The sequence below is a fragment of the Solanum pennellii genome, chromosome 12 (genome assembly GCF_001406875.1).
Source record: "Solanum pennellii chromosome 12, SPENNV200".
In the NCBI taxonomy this organism is placed as follows: domain Eukaryota; kingdom Viridiplantae; phylum Streptophyta; class Magnoliopsida; order Solanales; family Solanaceae; genus Solanum; species Solanum pennellii.
In genome coordinates, this window is record NC_028648.1 from 30486709 (window position 1) to 30494090 (window position 7382).

The window sequence follows — 7382 nt, forward strand, 5'->3', positions numbered from 1 at the left end:
GACATCAAAAAATTATCATCACCAGATGATGCGTCAAATGGAACATTATCTCCTGATTCCGCAACATCAGGTAAATCATCACCATCACTAGCTGAAGGTGACCGTAATTACAAAGGTCACGATCATCGATATTCACAGGATCAATGGGCTCATCTTGTGTGATATTTTCCCAATATATCTAAAAATGTATACATTTTTGTCTCATGAAATTAACTTATTTAAATAAAAAACAAGTGTTGGATATACTGATAATCATCTGCATCAAAAATAGAAAACATATGAAAATTTGAGGATGTCCCAACATTTTTTGTCATTTCAAAGTGTGAGGACTGACCAAATTAATTATCTAGTCCATAACTTGGAGCAATATTCCCATCTTGCTGAGGTAAACCGCTATAAAATAATAAGAGTAACAAATCATATAAATTAATATATAATTGACAAAATCAATAATAATAATCGAAATATAATTATTGAGCATTACTGGTCACTTTCATTGATAGTTCCATTCAAATAAAAATCATATCGGCCAGTAAGAATATTATAATAACGAGTCATGTTTGGAAAATCAGTAGATTGAGTTATCGAAAATCCATCAATGCTATTACGATTTTCTAATCGGGGATGAACATCGACCGATAAAGGAGAACGTTGTTGACTAGTCTTAGTCTCCTTCCAAACATAGGCTTTAAGTATTGTTAACTTGATTTGATCTATATAGTCATTTGGAACCTCAAAAAGTCGATCAACGATTCGTCATTATAGATAATCCACTCTCCAAAATTTACTTGTCCTTGTGATAAAAATGAAGTAGGGTATTTTCTTACTATAATCAAATTATAGTTAGTACTGTTTATACCCATTCTTTTATAAGTTGATGAAATTTATGATATCAGACATTAATTGAATATTTAACATTGTTTTTGGAGGACAATTATAATATCAGACATTAATTGAATATTTAATATTGTCTTTGGGAGGACAATTATAATAACAATTATTTTTGTCATGTATAATTTCGCCATCCCAATAAATCAAAACTTTAACATTTGGTGTAGAAGACATTTTTTTGAGATTGAAATGAAGAAATATAGAAGACTTTATGTTGTAGGTGCTATCAACTATGTCTAAACGTCCTTAAATAGAAATTGGAGAATTTTTCAGAATAAAAAAGTAAAAATATATAATGTAATATTTTTTGCGTTTTTATGATACGTCAAATCAATATAATTATATGACAACACTGAAAAAACTTCTTCAAAATGTAAAATATATTCATCTTATGAAGTGTAAGAAATAGTTCCGTTATGTATTAAAATATACACGTGATGAGCTAACGTAAAACGTTTAGAATATTGGATAAAACATTTAAAATATTGGATAAAGAAGAACTTTTTCTTCTACTAAACCTATTTTAATTACTTACTAAAGTAATGACTTATTTAGGTTTCGGACTCGAAGAAATATAGTGGTGTGAAACCTTAAGATATATAAAATAGAGAGAGAGAAAGTGGTGGAAATTAAATAACTATGAGTATTTTTACGTGACGCTTTTCCTTTTTCGAGACTCAAAACTATTTGTGTTTGAACGAGAATTTGCTTATGGAATCTTTATTTTTATTTTTAAAAACAAAATTTATATATATTTGTAAAAAGTAGTATAATTGGTGTTTTATTCGAAAAAGGAAAAATAATTGTTTTGAAGAGTTTTCAACTTTTTAGAGTCGCCACTTAATTTTTTGAGAAAAAACAAGAAAACTAGCGTTTCCAAAAGACTTAACAATAAAATCATTTTGAAAACATTTAAAGGGGTTTGGGGATTCATATTGTATTTTAGAAAGGTGTTTAAGGCACCTAAAATACCCGTTAACTACGGTTCTCTGGTAAGTAAAAACATTTGGCTAAACTATATGTCTTACTTGACTTTTTGAATTTTTTGAGAATTTATTCGAAACTGTTTGAGATGGATTTTTAGTTTTTATCTAAATGAAACCTCTAACCGAGAAATTCATTATCTTAAACCCATTTAAACTTGACCCAATTTTAAATCGCTAAAATATTACAGTGTTCTTCGGGGATTGGATTCTTTAACTTTAAAACTAATAACACATAAATATAAACAAGTAGACGATAAGACAAAGAGAGAGAGAGAGAGAGAGAGTCCAAGTCTGGGTTTTCTGTCCACCTTGACCGGAATTTGGACCCTTTTTTTATGGAATTTTGACCCACTTCCACCTGTCCTAAACTAATTACAGGAAAAATAAATACTACAAGGGCCTAGACCCAAAGCGACAAATACAATAATAAAATAAAATGAATAAATAAAGTGGGCCTCTTTGGCCCGATTTCTTCAACTTTTTCACTTTGGCCCTCTTATTTTCTTTTAGACTTGTACACCAATTTTCATAGCTAGTTGACTTGATGAGTGAAATTTAAGCCTTTCCGGCTCTCTCGAAATGCAAAGGGAGATGAGAGTTTATAACAAACTCAAACTGATCTGGACTAAGACATGTATAAGGCGAATCGAGATAGCATCCCAAATAATTATAGCAGACTGATCTGGACTAAGACATGAATGACCAACAGAGGGAGGCAAATTCCAAAGAACTTAATGGCTTAAATCACGTCACTACCAAATGACGACTACTTACACCACTATTTCCCAACAATGTCAATCATAAAGGATTAAATCCTAATGAAAATAAGCAGCTTTGCTGTTCATTCAATACCTTAGTTGATAAGCATTGTAAACGATTAGCATGACAAGCCAAAGTAGCCCCAAATATTTTCCATGTCATAATAATGCATAAACAATGGAATATTATCAAAAACGAAACCCAAAAGGAGTGGAAGCATGCATGAAAATTATATATGATAAGATATAATGAAATCGATAAGACCCGAAATTAGGCGAATAGACAATTAGATACGAACTTGGTTATGATATGCTTGCTACTGCCAAGGGTAGGACAAAACATGTGCTAGCTTAATCATACCCATTTCGAATAAGCTAGACCCCACCAGATATAATCAAAAGCATTGGCAACTAATTCCATATATTTGAGAATAGAATGCTATACGCATAACAATTAATATCAACAAATCCACACTTCAAATAACACAAAATGTAATCTAGAATATTAATAAGAATATCACCTGGAGAACATGACAAAATTTTTTGAGACTTACACAGACTTAAACTAATAAATAATGAACCATTTAGAGCTTAATCTTTAAACTCAAAAGAAGCAAGCTTATCATACGAATGACGATCATACTACGAATTTTCTCACAACCAAGACACAGAATCACTCGAAAACACACACATAACATGTCAAAACCACTCTACCCCCACAGCTACACAATAAAGAAGCGCAAAATTCACGGGAAAAATGAGAAGAAAGTTAAGGAAGAATGCGCTACCTTTCTCCAGGCAGCGACTGAGACAGGCGGCAGGAATGACTTCACCACGATTCCACCAACAACCACGAGAGCTCAAATGCAGCAATAGCTAAGAAATCCGGACAGAAACTTAGATCGAGACGCCGATCTATTATCTCTTTCGGTTTCAAAGTGTACTAAATATGTGTTTCATGTATTTCTGCTTAAACTTTCCGTTGAATATATTTTCTTACTTAGCGATATCTAACTCTAAAAATTCTAGCTAACCTTTCCAGTTTTTCTCTTCTATTTTCCAGCTTTCTCTCTAAATTTCCCTCTTACACTTTCTCAAAAATCTCCCTGTTTCCTCTTCGGCTCCAAAATTCTCAAAAAAAAGGTTCCCCTATTCAAGAACAAAAGATTGTATTTATAGGAGAAGAATTAGGGTTTCGATTTCGGGGGGAAAAGGGCAAAGTTGACATTCTCACACCCGTTTCAAATTCAAAAACCTCCCAAGGACAATGAGCAAGCTGTAGTGTACGAGATTTTCAGCTAAATCCCTTAAAATCCGGATGAGCCAGATCAAAGGATGGCTTGGAATAAACCCATTGTCCTTGGAGCTTGACGTGTTGCACATCCGCGCGAGTAAGTACAATACAGAAGCCTGCTCTCACTGAAACGTTAGAAAAAGGGCAAGGCGCGTGAACCCCTTGCTGCTGAAATCATACACTAAGGCGAGAGACGTTGAGGAGTCGCTTTCTCTGTCCTGTGGTACTGTTGAATACGCCGCCTGGGAAGAACTCTTTGTTGGAGAAAGAGACTTGGGCCGGGTCCAAAGGAAAAGAGCATTGGGCTTAGGAAATTATTTTGCGTTTGGTCTTAAGTAAACACGGAGATTAAAAGAAAAACAAAAGGGCTGGGTCATCCATATTGGTCTGCCAGAATTGGAAGGAAAGGGGGAATTGAACTTGAAAGATTGAAGGGCCGCTGATAAGGTGGGATGGGCCCAAGATTGATTATGGATTTAGAAAATTGGCCAAAATTGAAATTACTTAGAGAAATCGGCTGAAATAGATAAAAGATTATTATTATAAGTTAATTGACAAGCTTTATATTTTTAACGAGATAAAATAATCGACTTAGTTGCAATATAAATTGAATTCCAAAATGTAAACCACTATATAACTAAACTAATTAGTAAAATATTTAGACAAAATTAAATCTTTTTGAGAAGATTTTCGAATATACTAGCTATATATGCGTATACATTACCTAAAATTATGAAAATAGTTAAAAGATTAATTTAAAATAATTTGAAAATATCCCAATCATTATGAGATCTAATTATTTCAAATCGTCAGAAAATTAAGAAGCTCGTGAATTAGTTTGCATCGGGGAGAGTCAAAATTAGATGTCAAAAACTGTCCCTCATTTTCCTTGGATTGATGCAAGAAATTTGAGGAAATTGAAGTTGACTAATCCAATTTTGACCGACCACATCTTCATCTTCTTCTAAAAAAGGTGTTTTGATACGGATTTAGGAATTATGGCCAAACCCCGAAAATAGGTTTCTTATATATCTCAGGCTATATGAGAATTCAGGCCACTAGTAGTTCGATACGCTAGATTTAACGCACGATTTTGAAGGAATTCATAAGTCACCTCGGTATCGGATTATGACAACACTGAAATGCTTGAGAATAAGATTCGAGAGCGAATATTGGAGTGCGATCGAGTTTTCAACATTGAGCTCGCCTACGTATCCTTAAACCTCAGAAATCAGATTGTTTGTAGTTCGACTTAATCCGTTGGAAAAGGAAATCTATTATGCTAGATAGCCTTTAGTTCTGGAAGAGTGACAAATAAAGTCGAGTATGAAAAAGAGGCTTGTACCCTCTTAGTCATGAATGTGGCGCGCTTCACACCCATAATAAAGAACTTACACAAACATAATTTCAGAAACTCTTGGTGCACTGTCACTCAAATTGGAGACTCGCTTCCGACAGAGCAAAATTTTGGATGCAAAACCGAAACTGACAAAAGCCAAAGAAAAACCCACAATCCTTGATAGGGGTGTGGTTTGATTGTGGTGGAAGTCTCTCCTCTGCTCGCGTCCTAAGAGTTTGACATTCCTCTTTGGACTGTGTCCCAGTTTGATTCTAAGAAAAAGTTCCACATTGTGCTGCATCCATTTTGATGTCGTCCGTACCTTTGTTTTTTTTAGAGAATTCATCCTTCTGGATGCTCTCGACAAAGACTGATATAAAACTCATTAGCATAAAAATGCAATTAAAATGGGAGACAATGTCTTTTATCATTTTGACACTTAGTTGCTCTCCTTCAATATTTGTCGTCAACTCATTCGATTTGACGGAAAGCAAATAGAGCTTATATGTTATGTGTTTGCAATATAATCTTCAATGTATTCTTCATTTGATGTGAACATAAAGGAAACTAATGCAGTTCATATATTTTCTTCGTTGTTTTCGATGATTCTTTTGGCATTTGCTCTTGCCAAATAAAGATGCAGTTGATGTTGAGGGGTAAATATTTCCCTTGAGATGCATGATCTCCTTCTCTGGCAGTGCATGATTTCTTGCGCGAAATTAATATCTCCGGCGATGCGTGATTTCTTGCGGGGCATGAAATCTTCTCACGATGCATAACTTTTCTGCGAGGAATGAAATCCTCTCACGATGCATAAATTTTAACAAGACACGAAATCTTCTCGTGATGCATAAATTTCTGCCAGGTATGAAATCTCCTCGCGATGCATAAATTTCTGCAAGGTATGAAACTCTCTCGCGATGCATAAATATCTGCGAGGTATGAAATCTTCTCGCGATGTATAAATTTCTGCGAGGTATGAAACCCTCTCGCGATGCATTAATTTCAACGAGAAATGAAATCTTCTCGCGATGCATTAATTTCAACAAGGCATGGAATCTTTTCGTGATGCATAAATTTATGCGAGATATGAAATCTTCTCGCGATGCATAAATTTCTGCGAGGCATGGAATCTTCTCGCGATGCTTGGATATTAACTCGCGATGCATGATCTTTCGCGATGCATGAATATTGACTCCCGATGCATGATTTTGCGCGATACATGAATATTGACTCACGATGCATGGGTATTGACTCGTGATGCATGATCTTCCGCGATGCATGGATATTGACTCGCGATACATGATCTTCCGCAATGCATGGATATTGACTCTTGATGTTATTCTTGGTACTAAATGAAGATAGTGCTTCAATTGAGCAACATAGTGATCTTCTGGGTGCATTCTGGATAATCATATCGTCTCCAATGATTATAACGGTAAACGACTTCCAGATAGTATATCGTCTTGATCGATAATAAAATAACTGACCCCTTCGGGTAATGCATAATATCATATATCATATCCGGCATTATGATGCAAATGATGTCCTTTACGAAAACTATAAACTCTTCTTTGAGATTTTTGCTTGATTCATCTTTGAATCTAGCTGAACGTTCTTTATAAATTTCATGTTGTTGGAAATTGATTGAAATAAACAATTTATATTCCCAAGTCTCTAACATAAGCGATATAAAATGATTCCTGCTTCTAGGATAACTATTGATTTTGGGATAGTTTTCTCCTCCTTTGATTTCTCCATATTCATCCATCGGGAGAATTTGCTGATTTAAGAGCAAAGCTATAAACCTGCGTCCATCGCAAAATTGTTAGTTTTAAGAACGAATTGATCTGTGTCGATTTCTTCAGTTGCCTGCTCCTTGTTCTGCTGTCTCCGGTTGATTTTCCGATCTCCCGACTCTCGATAGATAAGAAAACATATTTTATGCCAAAACAAATGAAACATAAAAGAGAAAATTTAAGAGAAATAAATTTTCGAGAAATAGTATCTAAAAAAAGTCACTGCCAAGTCATGTTATACAGGATTAACAAACTTCTTTGAATCTGATACTTGGAGGTCTATCTGATTATTCGTTGGGGAGTTTTCAGAGTCAC

General features: G+C 34.4%; 1 long non-coding RNA gene across 1 annotated transcript; it reads right to left on the reverse strand.

The window, feature by feature from the left end:
- Nucleotides 1–131: 131 nt before the first annotated feature.
- LOC107005792 lies at nucleotides 132–4450 on the reverse strand. The gene is made up of 2 exons (XR_003575437.1): nucleotides 3424–4450; nucleotides 132–393 (listed from the first exon to the last, which is right to left on the reverse strand). It is a non-coding gene; the product is annotated as an uncharacterized LOC107005792 (long non-coding RNA).
- Nucleotides 4451–7382: the final 2932 nt, after the last annotated feature.